Below are 13,940 nucleotides of genomic sequence, written 5' to 3'. Positions count from 1 at the left end.
CGGTCTGATGTCGCCACCGCACGTATGGCTGCAAAAGGTCTGTGTGGTCCTGTGTCTAAGGAAGACAGATTTTTTCCCTCAGGTTCTCTAAGATCGTCCGTTTGTGAGCCTGCCATGGGGAAAATTCCTAAGTTATGCAACTTTAAGAAAATTATTGATGTGTCTAATAAAGTTTCTCCTGTTGTTGTCGCCACTTCTTTTGCAAATGAATCTATGTCTTATTCTGTTTGCACCTGTGCAGGCCTGTTGCCTGATGACAGTTGCTCCAGTGTTTCTGTCCTAGATGCCTTGCAGTCTGCTCCGCAGATCGCGGAGGTTTGCGATATGGAAGCGTCAGTTTCGCAACCTAAAGCGATCTTGGATCCACAAATTTTGCGTTCTGACTCCTCGGATTCTACATTGTTAGCCGAATCTAAGAGTGAGACAGCGCTTTGGTTTTGCGAATCTGATGCTGAAGCTTCTTTGCCTTGTCCAGAGAAGCTTTCTCTGAACCTGCCCTGTACCATGAATGAAGGCATGATGTCCACTTGCATTGACATTTGCGAGTCTGATTCTGAATAAAGTACTCTGGATGAGTCAATATTGCCTTGTACAATATCTCCTGCCCTGCCCCTAGAGGCTCGTCTAGGTATTGCTGCTATTTTTACCTGTCTTTCTGCAGTTTTGGAGTTGCAAGCTAGTTTGACTGCTACGCAGAGTTCTGGGTGCAGCGAGATTAAAGTTAGGGCGTCAGTGTGTGGTCCAGTGAATATTCCTGTACGTTCCACTCATGATGATGAAATTCAGTCTCAGTTTATGGTGGAACCTTCCCTGGGACATCTGCCCTGTTCTCAAAGTAAAGTTCCAGTTTTGCCCTGTAACATGGATAGTACAGAATCCTTCTTAGACAACTTGAAAAATGATGTTCCTGAGGTCTTGTTTGATGATCTGAAGGTCTCCGAGTTCCTCCCAAAGGGTGCAGAACTTGTAGGAGATGTCTCCTGCCCCCCAGGTCCTTCTGAGGTGTTGCCCACTTCAGTAGGCATTGCTGCCTTGCTGACTACTTTTGCAGCTCTTGTGGAGCTTCATTCATGTGTAGTCAATGATGATATTACAGTTACAGAAAATTCTGAATTTGAGTCCGAGTCTTCTTTTGAAAGACCAGTACCTGTGACCTTTACTCGTGATGATTTTCTGCCCGGTACTGGTTTTGGTCTTGTCGTGTCGGACTCTGAGGTTGGCAGTTCCCCGACATGTCCTGAGGTTTCTCCTGTACTGGTGTACCCCGATGTGCTCTGTGACCCAGACAGCCCAAGTGTGCCTCGGTTACCAGCGTACTCAAATACTTCCTCAGTGGAGACATGTTCTGATATAGCCTGCCTGCTTGCATGCCCGGAAGTGGTCCCTGAAAGTCCTGATCTTGATGGGTGTCCTACTAATTTTGAGTCTGGAATGATCATAGGTTCCATAGGGGTTCTTGATGGTTCTCCATGTGAGCCTGGTGAGCGTTCTGGCTTCTTGGGATCTCTGCGGAGCTTCAAGGCGTTCTGGGAGATTCCGGGAAAGGTTTTGCTTGGTGCCCTGAATACGATCAGCAATGGCTTTGGTGTTGTAAGGGACACTTCGAACAGGTATTGCGGCAGGTTTGGTATTCTTGGACACTCCTTGGAAGGTGGTGGGTATTGTCTGGAGGGTGTCGATGGCTTCTTCTCTGGTGTCCACAGTCCTGATGGGTGTTACGCTGAGACTTGTAGTGCTGATGGGCATGTTTCGGTGGCTTCTGCTTCCGATGAGGTCGGTTTCGGATGGACTGACTCTGGAATTGGGCCTTGTCGGGCTGCCCCGACCTTCATGAGTCTTCAGTTAGAGTTTTGTGATGATACCAGTTTTGAGGGATGTCTGGAATCCATCCCTAGAGCGGGGGGTACTGTGATGATCCGCTCAGCTGGCTGCACAGGCAGACAGCTGTTTGTCCATTCCTCTAGTCTGTGGGCTGCAGGTCTCTGGAACAGAGACCTGTCTTTCCATTGCAAGTTTCTGGTCTGTTCTCTTGCTGGGGAATTTGCATACATTCGTTATGCAAATCCCCTACCTGCCTTCTTTGATGACTGGCACTATAAGAGCTTTATGTTTCCCAGAAGGCTTGGCTGGTCATTTCCTTTCCATGGTCTGTTCCTGATGGACACTGCTGGAGTGTCAGCCATTGCTATCTAGTATAGTTAATTCCTGGGGGTTGCTTTAGGCTCCCCTTCTAGCCCAGTCAGGTTGTATTATCTGTATTGCCTGTTCTGTCTTGTCTTGCCTGTTGCCATTGTCCTGCCCCAAAGGTGGTCGACAGGAAATGGTTCTGATCTCTGTTCTTGGAGTATAGCTGGTGCAGCGGTTGCTACCAGCTATCTCTTCTGTTCTGTCTCCTGGGATCGCGCTAGCTACTTTTTGCTAGCGCTGGGGATCCTTCTGTTCTGCTACTCTGTACCTGGATCACGCTGGCCACTTTTCGCTAGTGCTGTGGATCCTATCTCTCGTTTGTCCCTGTTTTCGTGTGTCTGTCTTGTCCGCTACGCTTGCTGCAGGCTTGGTGAGGTAACCATTAAGCAAGCGCTCGCGTCCTCTGTTTCATGTTTGTCTGTTAATGGTTAGTTAGGCGTGCTTGTCTCTATTGTGCTTATCACGTGGAGATCGCGCATAACCGCGTGCACTGTTGCGAATGAGTGCGGTGTTCGCTGTTAGCTAGCGTTTATTATTTTCTGTATCTCCTTATTGTATTATTTGCTGTGCCTTTGCTACCCTCGTATTCTATTCTGATCTGCCTTGTGTCACATCTGGCGATCGCACCTCTCGCGATCGCGTTCCTATTTCATATCTGCTGTTGTGTGTGCGCGGTCGCGGAGTGGCGACTGGATTGGCGCACACACATACAACCTGTCCCTTTGTTCAATCTCATTCGCAATCGCCTCTCTTGCGATTGCGTTCTGCGCTTCGTACAATTCCTGTCTGGCACTTGTGGAGGTACAGAGGATTGGTTCCTCTGCACTCCCCAGCGCCATCTGCCGACAGGAATTTCCCTCTACAGGTGCGTAGCACCTTTTGCTGGGTGCCTGCAAATATACGCTTGTGGAGGATTTCCGCCGTGTCAGCGCACGCGTTGTGCGCTGATCACGGAGAAAGTTCCACAATCGTTACAGTAGTATAATAAGTTTTGGGGTGTATTTTTACACATACCCATGCTGGGTGGGAGAAATACCTCTGTAAATGACAATCCTTGATTTTTTTTACACACAATTGTCCATTTACAGAGTTATTTCTCCCACCCAGCATGGGTATGTGTAAAAATACACCCCAAAACACATTGTACTACTTCTCCCGAGTACGGCGATACCACATGTGTTTTTTGCACCCTAACTGCGCTAAGGGGCCCAAAGTCCAAAGAGTACCTTTAAGATTTCACAGGTCATTTTGAGAAATTTTGTTTCAAGACTACTCCTCGCGGTTTAGGGCCCCTAAAATGCCAGGACAGTATAGGAACCCCACAAATGACTCCATTTTAGAAAGAAGACACCCCAAGGTATTCCGTTAGTAGTATGGTGAGTTCATAGAAGATTTTATTTTTTGTCACAAGTTAGCGGAAATTGATTTTAATTGTGTTTTTTCAAAAAGTGTCATTTTCCGCTAACTTGTGACAAAAAATAAAATCTTCTATGAACTCACCATACTCCTAACGGAATACCTTGGGGTGTCTTCTTTCTAAAATGGGGTCATTTGTGGGGTTCCTATGCTGTTCTGGCATTTTAGGGGCCCTAAACCGTGAGGAGTAGTCTTGAAACGAAATTTCTCAAAATGACCTGTGAAATCCTAAAGGTACTCATTGGACTTTGGGCCCCTTAGCGCAGTTAGGGTGCAAAAAAGTGCCACACATGTGGTATCGCCGTACTCAGGAGAAGTAGTATAATGTGTTTTGGGGTGTATTTTTACACATACCCATGCTGAGTGGGAGAAAGATCTCTGTAAATGGACAATTGTGTGTAAAAAAAAATTAACAAATTGTCATTTACAGCAATATTTCACCCACCCAGCATGGGTATGTGTAAAAATACACCCCAAAACACATTATACTACTTCTCCTGAGTACGGCAATACCACATGTGTAACTTTCAAGTATAAATCCACAGCGCTAGGTGATCACACTGTTGCCTGTTATCTGTAGACACCACAGTGTATGTTCTCAGACAGTGACCATCACCAAAAACAAAATCATCAGCAGGTCACTCACTGTCATTAAAAGCAATAAACTTTAATAAAACTTTCAATAATACCACATGTACAATATCTTACTTTAGGGGTCCTTTCGACAGGGACCCTTAGTAGTAATAAGCATAAAATGTGTATAAGCACACAAAAGATAGTCTCACGGTCTCTCAAAACAATTTGCCCAGTCTCCAGTAGTCGTTCCGACCGGTTTCGGCCTTCCGCCGTCGTCAGGGAACACTGGAGACTGAGCTATCTGGGCAAATATATAAAGGATTACCTCCTATGTCCGTAAGTGGAACCGCCGCGGGCGCATCGACCGGCTGTTTCAACTTCCCGGTGCGCCCGCGGCGGTTCCACTTACGGACATAGGAGGTAATCCTTTATATATTTGCCCAGATAGCTCAGTCTCCAGTGTTCCCTGACGACGGCGGAAGGCCGAAACCGGTCGGAACGACTACTGGAGACTGGGCAAATTGTTTTGAGAGACCGTGAGACTATCTTTTGTGTGCTTATACACATTTTATGCTTATTACTACTAAGGGTCCCTGTCGAAAGGACCCCTAAAGTAAGATATTGTACATGTGGTATTATTGAAAGTTTTATTAAAGTTTATTGCTTTTAATGACAGTGAGTGACCTGCTGATGATTTTGTTTTTGGTGATGGTCACTGTCTGAGAACATACACTGTGGTGTCTACAGATAACAGGCAACAGTGTGATCACCTAGCGCTGTGGATTTATACTTGAAAGTTCTCTTTGGTGCCTATTGTGGATGTGGTTATCCTGAGCAGCTGGTGAAAAAGATACATAGAGGATTCTTTACAGTTGGAGCAGCGCCTGTATTTGTACCTTTTAAAACAATACCACATGTGTGGCACTTTTTTGCAGCCTAACTGCGCTAAGGGGTCCAAAGTCCAATGAGCACCTTTAGGCTTTACAGGGGTGCTTGCAATTTAGCACCCCCCAAAATGTCAGGACAGTAAACACACCCCACAAATGACCTCATTTTGGAAAGTAGACACTTCAAGGTATTCTGAGAGGGGCATGGTGAGTCCGTGGCAGATTTCATTTTTTTTGTCGCAAGTTAGAAGAAATGGAAACTTTTTTTTTTTTTTGTCACAAAGTGTCATTTTCTGCTTACTTGTGACAAAAAATAATCTCTTCTATGAACTCACTATGCCTCTCAGTGAATACTTTGGGATGTCTTCTTTCCAAAATGGGGTCATTTGGGGGGTATTTATACTATCCTGGAATTTTAGCCCCTCATGAAACATGACAGGGGGTCAGAAAAGTCATAGATGCTTGAAAATGGGAAAATTCACTTTTTGCACCATAGTTTGTAAACGCTATAACTTTTACCCAAACCAATAAATATACACTGAATGGGTTTTTTTTTTATCAAAAACATGTTTGTCCACATTTTTTGCACTGCATGTATACAGAAATTTTACTTTATTTGAAAAATGTCAGCACAGAAAGTAAAAAAAAATCATTTTTTTTCCAAAATTCATGTCTTTTTTGATGAATATAATAAAAAGTAAAAATCGCAGGAGCAATTAAATAGCACCAAAAGAAAGCTTTATTAGTGACAAGAAAAGGAGCCAAAATTCATTTAGGTGGTAGGTTGTATGAGCGAGCAATAAACCGTGAAAGCTGCAGTGGTCTGAATGGAAAAAAAGTGGCCGGTCCTTAAGGGGTGTAAAGCCCACGGTCCTCAAGTAGTTAATCATTTTCAGGGAATGTCTTTATAAAGAATAAAGGCCATGCTGAGAATCCCCCATGAAGAGATGGCCTAGCAAAAAACCTGCCGGTAATGTCAGATTTCTACTACCTACTATAAGTGACAATAACATAGGACAAAATTAATTGATGGCTCATTTTACTCTGGGAGAAATGTACTTTTTATTTAATATTTTATTATATATTATTTTCGTGACACTTCCTCTTTAAGCCTGTTTTATGAAAGAATTCATCTAAAATCAAGATGTGACGTAGCTTCCAAGGAAATAGTTGGGCTAAGCGCGACGAACACTAGCTCGGCCATTTTGTGTCTCATCTTACTACTGGGGTAATCTTTCATATTATTGTGGCGGCCAACGCATAATACTACCAACCTGTTTGGTGACTCTTCACTTATTGGGGCTACCATTTTTAGTTCATTTGTTTAGTTTTATTTGCTTTTTTTTTTTTTTAACTAACTCATCTATATGCACAGAGCACTTTCCAAATAGCACCTTTTGTAAAATTATCTCTTACAATAGACCTGTCATTTATGTACCTTATGAGTCAATACATGATCATATGAATGCCATTTGCACTTTCTATTTGATGCATACCCTCTTATGTTTCTTGTAATGGGTCACATCACTGCATGTATTGACAGTCGTCTATTAGATATTTTTGATGCCGTGTTGCTATTTTGGTGGCCAGTGCGGCACACATTGGAAACCATACAGAACTTAATTTTAATTTAAAACCAGTGCTGGGCCGAAATTACGCATTAGCGTAATTACGCATCGTAATTCACTACAAATGCACCGTAAGCGTTACGTGTAAGGTTACGGTATTACGCGTAATTAATTACGCGTAGACCGTAGGTTACGTTATTACGCGTAACAAATTACGCGTAAGACAGTAAACTCCCATTGAAATTACACAGTCTGCCGTAATCGCGTAATATTACGCTCCCGTATAATATAAAAAGCCGCCGACTTTAAGGGTTAATAGCAAAGCCCCCTTAAGTGCTAAGAGCCTCAAATTTGGAGAATATATTAAGGAGATCAGAAGGAATAAGAGGAAAAAAATTTTTTTCAAAAAGACTTTATAGTTTTTGAGAAAATCGATGTTAAACTTTAAAAGGAAAAATATATACATTTAAAAACCCGCCGACTTTAACGGTTAATAGCAAAGCCTGCTTAAAATTTAGGAACACCAAATTCACAGGGTATATTAAGGGGATCAGTGGGAATAAGAGGAAATTTTTTTTTTCAAAAAGACCTTATAGTTTTTGAGAAAATCGATTTTTAAGTTTCAAGGGCAAAAATGTCTTTTAAATGCGGAAAATGTCCGTTTTTTTTGCACAGGTAACAATAGTGTTTTATTTTCATAGATTCCCCCAAGTGGGAAGAGTTTTACTTACTTCGTTCTGAGTGTGGGAAATATTAAAAAAAAACGACGTGGGGTCCCCCTCCCAGACCTCTTTAACCCCTTGTCCCCCATGCAGACTGGGATAGCCAGAATGCGGAGCACCGGCCGCGTGGGGCTCCGCACCCTGACTATACCAGCCCGCATGGTCCATGGATTGGGGGGTCTCGGAAGGGGAGGGGCAGCCAAGCTTTCCCCTCCCCCTCCGAGCCCTTGTCCAATCCAAGGACAAGGGGCTCTTCTCCACCTCCGATAGGCGGTGGAGGTGGAGGCCGCGATTTCCTGGGGGGGGGTTCATGGTGGCATCTGGGAGTCCCCTTTAAAAAGGGGTCCTCCAGATGCCCACCCCCCCTCCCAGGAGAAATGAGTATAGAGGTACTTGTACCCCTTACCCATTTCCTTTAAGAGTTAAAAGTAAATAAACACACAAACACATAGAAAAAGTATTTTAATTGAACAAAAAACATAACCACGAAAAAAGTCCTTTAATATTCTTAATTAACCATTAATACTTACCTGTCCCTTTAAAAGCCAGTTCCCACGCAATATCCTCGGAAATATACTAATCAGTTACAATGTAACAAAGTTGTTACAATGTAACAACTTTGTTACTTTGTAACTCCACCGCACCCGATGTCACTCGCCGCTCACCCGCCGGCCGCCGCAAACACTCTAAGTCCCCGCCGGCTCCCGCCGTCCACTCCGCCCACACCTGTCACCCATATACATGCTGGCACCCATGGGTGACATGTGGGAGAGGCGGGGAGGGCAGCGGAGCCGGCGGGGACTTAGCGTCCTGAACCCGACAGAGCTCTGAGCTATATAGCTCAGAGCTCTCTAAAGCATCTTTGTATTTGGGCTCCAAGGAGCCCCATTGGTCCTTAGCAAACCAATGGGGTTCCTTCCTTTTAACTCTTAAAGGAAATGGGTAAGGGGTACAAGTACCTCTATACTCACTTCTCCTGGGAGGGGGGGGGGGCATCTGGGGGACCCCTTTTTAAAGGGGACTCCCAGATGCCACCATGAACCCCCCCCCCCAGGAAATCGCGGCCTCCATCGCCCATCGGAGGTGGAGAAGAGCCCCTTGTCCTTGGATTGGACAAGGGCTCGGAGGGGGAGGGGAAAGCTTGGCTGCCCCTCCCCTTCCGAGACCCCCCAATCCATGGACCATGCGGGCTGGTATAGTCAGGGTGCGGAGCCCCACGCGGCCGGTGCTCCGCATTCTGGCTATCCCAGTCTGCATGGGGGACAAGGGGTTAAAGAGGTCTGGGAGGGGGGACCCCACGTCGTTTTTTTTTAATATTTCCCACACTCAGAACGAAGTAAGTAAAACTCTTTCCACTTGGGGGAATCTATGAAAATAATACACTATTGTTACCTGTGCAAAAAAAACTGACATTTTCCGCATTTAAAAGACATTTTTGCCCTTGAAACTTAAAAATCGATTTTCTCAAAAACTATAATGTCTTTTGAAAAAAAATGTTTTCCTCTTATTCCCACTGATCCCCTTAATATACCCTGTGAATTTGGTGTTCCTAAATTTTAAGCAGGCTTTGCTATTAACCGTTAAAGTCGGCGGGTTTTTAAATGTATATATTTTTCCTTTGAAACTTTAACATCGATTTTCTCAAAAACTATAAGGTCTTTTTGAAAGAAAAATGTTTCCTCTTATTCCTTCTGATCTCCTTAATATATTCTCCAAATTTGAGGCTCTTAGCACTTAAGGGGGCTTTGCTATTAACCCTTAAAGTCGGCAGCCACCTAACATTGATCCATGCGTCAACTTTTCCGCTTGGCAGCATGACCGCATTAATTGCTAGTAGGATTTTACGCGTAAGCCTATAACGTAACAACCTGAATTACGGTATTCTTACGCGTAATTGCGTAAGGGCAATGCGTAATTACAGACATGTACCAAAATTGAATGTCTACGCCGTAAGCGTAATTCCGTAATGCGTAATAGCGTAAAATTACGCGTAATGATCCGTAAGCGTAGCTTTTTCCATTACGCCCAGCACTGTTTAAAACTATTACTATTTTTATATTTAAAATATATTTAAAAGTATATTTTATGGCTTACCCCCTTCATGTACATCTGTATTTGAGGCTTATGGACCTTGTGGCCACACTTTAGTTTTAATTGATTTTATGATAAATCAGGCTTAAATATTGTGGAATTATGCAGCTGTAGAAGTGATATAGTTTCTTGATTTTTGAATGGGGGATTTCTTGTTCTTCTCTTCATTGTGTAACTTATGATCGGGCCGAAGACCCACATCCCCTTTATCATATTCCCCATATTTTGGGTAGATACTATATTATGCAGTAATTGAAGATAACTTGTGCTGCAAACTGCAAGTTGTTTTTAATAGGTTATACCGAGTAAAAGAATGTTTGCCAACTCATGATACAATCTTGATTGTACAATCTTACCCTTTCTATGCAATATGGAGGACTCAATACAGAGGACTGAGTATATTCACTCAGTTCACCTCCCACCCAAAGATTTGACAATATTGTACAATCCAGATAGCATCATAAGTGGGCGCCTTAAAATGTTCACACCTACACAAGCTGCATAATTTGAACAGAGCAGATACTACTGGGTTCCAGCAAATGTGATCACGGTACCTTTCAGCTGTATTTTTCAGAGCAGCAAGTTCTTTCTCTACATTTTGCAGCTCGGTCTCCTTAGATCTCAACTCATCCTGAACATCTTTGATCTCCTGAATCTTCGATAGCACAGAAGGGGCCTGAGAGCGAGCACCTGCCAAACAGAGACTGGGTTACAAAATAACATTTCCACATATATGTATAGATTGATGTGTTCTATAGGAGGTCAAATAAACATCATGCAAGCTAGCTTGTAACTCCACATCTTTTGCTAAATATTTAAGTTACTTGTACATGAAAAAATACATTTACCGCCACTTAATGTTCCTTGCGGATCAAAAGTATCCCCACCAAGTGTAACAGTTTTGGTCATTATCCTTTTGTCGAAGGTCACTTTCTTAGCATTGTCCATTGAATCACACACCAGCGTAGATCCAAAGACGTACTCCATAGCTTTTTGCAGCTCTGAATCATAACCCACCAGAGTAAGAGCCAGATGCACGTTGTCAGGGCCCACCTAAAAAAATAATTTAAAAAAACTAAAAAAAAAAAAACACTATAATACACGTTTTCTTCTTTTTTGACAAAGTGCTTAGCTTCATGTTAGAGCTGTAAATGGTAATTATAGTAGTATAGTACTAAGCTGGTTCGTTAAAGATCAATTAGTATCATTCCTGACACTTGTACCGAAGACATAAAACATTTTTTTCAATCATATCTTTGAGAAAAATAGAATTGTACAGAAAAAGTAATCAACATTGAATGAAGTACAAACACTTACAACAAAGAGAAATTAACCAGTAAAATAATAAACAGCAAAATAAAAGATTTTGAGTCCACAATATGTATTCTGGCAGCCAATCTGTAGTCCACATTTTCCCCAAATTTCTGATTGCCCATTTTCTTGTAGATGCATCTATTCCTGTTGTCACCAATGTCGACTGTATTTATTTATCTAGCAAAATAAGGTTTAAACCTTCAAAATAGCTATAGCTTGCATACGTTAAACATCTTTTAGCTTATATTGATCATATTGTACACAGAACTGCATGCTAATAAACCATACAAACTAGCAGTCAATAGAATTGTTAAGGATGATCAACATTTTGGAAAAAAAAAAAAAAAACAACCTTTTCTAAATATCAGATTAAAATGATTCCCATTTCCTTTTCAAATAGGATACAAAAGATTACAATTCCACTTTCCTTGAAGCAGGGGTCCCCAAACGCTTTGGCTTGAGGGCCAGGTCAACCTACTTCAGACTGCTAGGGGGCCCAGAGTATACATAAATTGATGTACAAACCTTTGCAGGCCAGACAGTGAAGCATATCCAGGTGACAACCTGCAGTCCAATTAGACAACAGTGTCACCTGATGTGGAATTTGATTGGAAAACAGCAAATTACTGCTTTCTTGCTTCCATGTGGATGGGAGGTGCCAGCACTGTTATTCTATATGCGGATCACCAATATTTAAAGATGTAGCTAACCGCATCTATAAGTATTACATTTTGTGTGTGGGGGGCCAGTAAAAAAGTCTTGGGGCCATATTCGGCCTGTGGGCCTTAGTTTGAGGACCACTGCCTTGAAGTATACACAAAGTGAAAGATATGTAGGCTGCCATATTTACTTCCTTTTAAACAATACCAGCTGCCTGGCAGTTAAGTTGATCTTGTGGCATAGGTAGTGCCGGAGTCACAATCCTGAAACAAGCATGCCGCTAATCTAGTTAGAGCACCTGATCTTATGTATGCTTGTTGAAGTCTATAGGTAAAAGTATTAGAAACACAGGATAAGGGGAAAAGGCAGGCAACTTGCATTGTTTAAAAGGAAATAAATATGGCAGCCTCCATATCACTCTTACTTTTGGTTCCCTTTAACAGCTTTAATTAAACAAATGCTAGCTTTTTTTGGACTGGTTATATAAAAGCTTTCCTACAGATTCCCATTCCTACATAAAAAAAAGCATATTTTTGTAAGGTGTCCTTCCCATAGATCAACTAAGCAGGCTGACACTTACCAAGTTTTTGGCCACATTAACTGTATCATTTCCTAAACGGCGAGCTGAAATTTTGTTAAGTGGAATAATTGTGAGTCTCCGCTTTAGCTCTCCCTTTTCCAACAGTTTTTTACCTGTGACCTGAAGTGTTCCAAAAGACAAAATGGCAAGTTAAATATGAATAATTATTCATTGACATGAACAATCTAAGCTCCAGGATAACCTTGAATTGAATGATGCACAATATAACACTGGAACATTTTGTCAGTGAGTTTGTTTATTTTGTTGCCGCCTCATGCTAGTCATCTGAGTGACTTACTACTTCTCTGTTTTGTATGACATGGTGGGTGAAGCAGCACAAAGGTATTCTGCTTACAGTCCCCCATGACTTGTGAGGTTTGGGTCCTCAGGCCTGGCCCCTGAGCAGGACATCTAGTAGGTTCACCATTCAGATTACTGTATACATAGGGGCCTATTTATAAAAGTAGATGTATGCAATACTGTTAGAACAATTGTGTTTATTATTTTTCACCATATTCCATCTCCCGATTTATAAAAGTGGAGATAAAGCTGAAAAGGTCAACAGATTTCAGAAATATTGCTAGAAAAGCATAATTTACATTTTTATAGTATTGCCATAGGTAAAGAAATCTGAAACGGGGAAAAAAAAAAAAAAGACAAAATTAGTGCAGTTTATTTTTAAATTTTAAATGGGGAACGGTGGAAAACAATAGTTATTTTTTTCTTAAATATGAATTTTTTTCTTTTACAGTATGAGCCGCAGAGGAACTTGTACCTCTACATCCCCAGTTTTATCTCTGAAAAGGTAAATATTAACCGTAATACCTAGCATCATTAAATGAGATGATTAGGCAAAAGGTAGTACAATCCACTATTTTAGTGTAGAACATAGAATATTTCACCCAATAGTTGCACCAGTTTCTAAACACACTTCTCTCTTCAACAAGAACTCCCTGCAGTTACATGCCTTCCTGGTCTCTTTTTTTTTTTTTTTATAAATAGACCAGCAATATTGTCTTTTTTTTAAATTTCTTTAAGAATAATTACAGAAAACCTATGTCCCGAGAAACCCACACAGTCCAACTGTTGATAAATACGAAGATAAATGCATGGCGATAAACTTGTGAAGAAGTCTATATAAAAACAAAAAAGGAACATTTTCAAAACTGCCATTCTTTATAATTAGGCCCCATTCGCCCCAATTGAGGTTTTACCCCTTGTTTGTGTATGATATAGCTGCATCTCCTGCCATCATTGGGCCCCTGAAACTGGACTAGCCCTGCTGCTGCTTCAGAGCTCGGCCACATGTCTGCGGTTATATGGTGCAAACAAATCTCTGCACTGCAGTTTTGTGCATAAACTGTCTCCGTGTCAAATTAAAATGCCTTTAAAATGTTAATGTGTGATTTATTGCAGTTAGGCCTGGTGCACACCAAAAACCGCTAGCAGATCCGCAAACTGCTAGCAGATTTTGAAACGCTTTTTCTTCTTTTTCTGTAGCGTTTCACCTAGCATTTTGCGGTTTTGTGAAGCGTTTTTGGTGTAGTAGATTTCATGTATTGTTACAGTAAAGCTGTTACTAAACAGCTACTGTATCAAAAAAACCGCCTGGCAAACCGCTCTGAAGTGCCGTTTTTCAGAGCGCTTAGCGTTTTTCCTATACTTAACATTGAGGCAGAAACGCATCCGCAATCCAAAATCTGCAGCAGCCCGGGAGTGTGCGTTTCTGCAAAACGCCTCCCGCTCTAGTGTGCACCAGCCCATTGAAATACATTACCCTAGCGGATCTGCACCCGCAAGCGGATCGCAAACCGCAGCAGAACCGCTCTGGTGTGCACTAGGCCTTACACTTTAATTCCTAATGTGCTAGTTATTAGCCATTTAATATCATGCACACTCCATTAAATTTTTACTGGCCAACTACTGACCAATTTTACTA

General features: G+C 41.9%; 1 pseudogene; it reads right to left on the bottom strand.

Moving 5' to 3' along the window:
• LOC137515959 (structural maintenance of chromosomes protein 2-like) overlaps nt 1-13,940 on the bottom strand; it is a 77,052-nt pseudogene that overhangs the window by 23,252 nt on the left and 39,860 nt on the right.

The sequence above is a fragment of the Hyperolius riggenbachi genome, chromosome 1, assembly GCF_040937935.1.
Source record: "Hyperolius riggenbachi isolate aHypRig1 chromosome 1, aHypRig1.pri, whole genome shotgun sequence".
Classification (NCBI taxonomy): domain Eukaryota; kingdom Metazoa; phylum Chordata; class Amphibia; order Anura; family Hyperoliidae; genus Hyperolius; species Hyperolius riggenbachi.
This window is presented reverse-complemented; position numbering and strand designations above follow the sequence as displayed.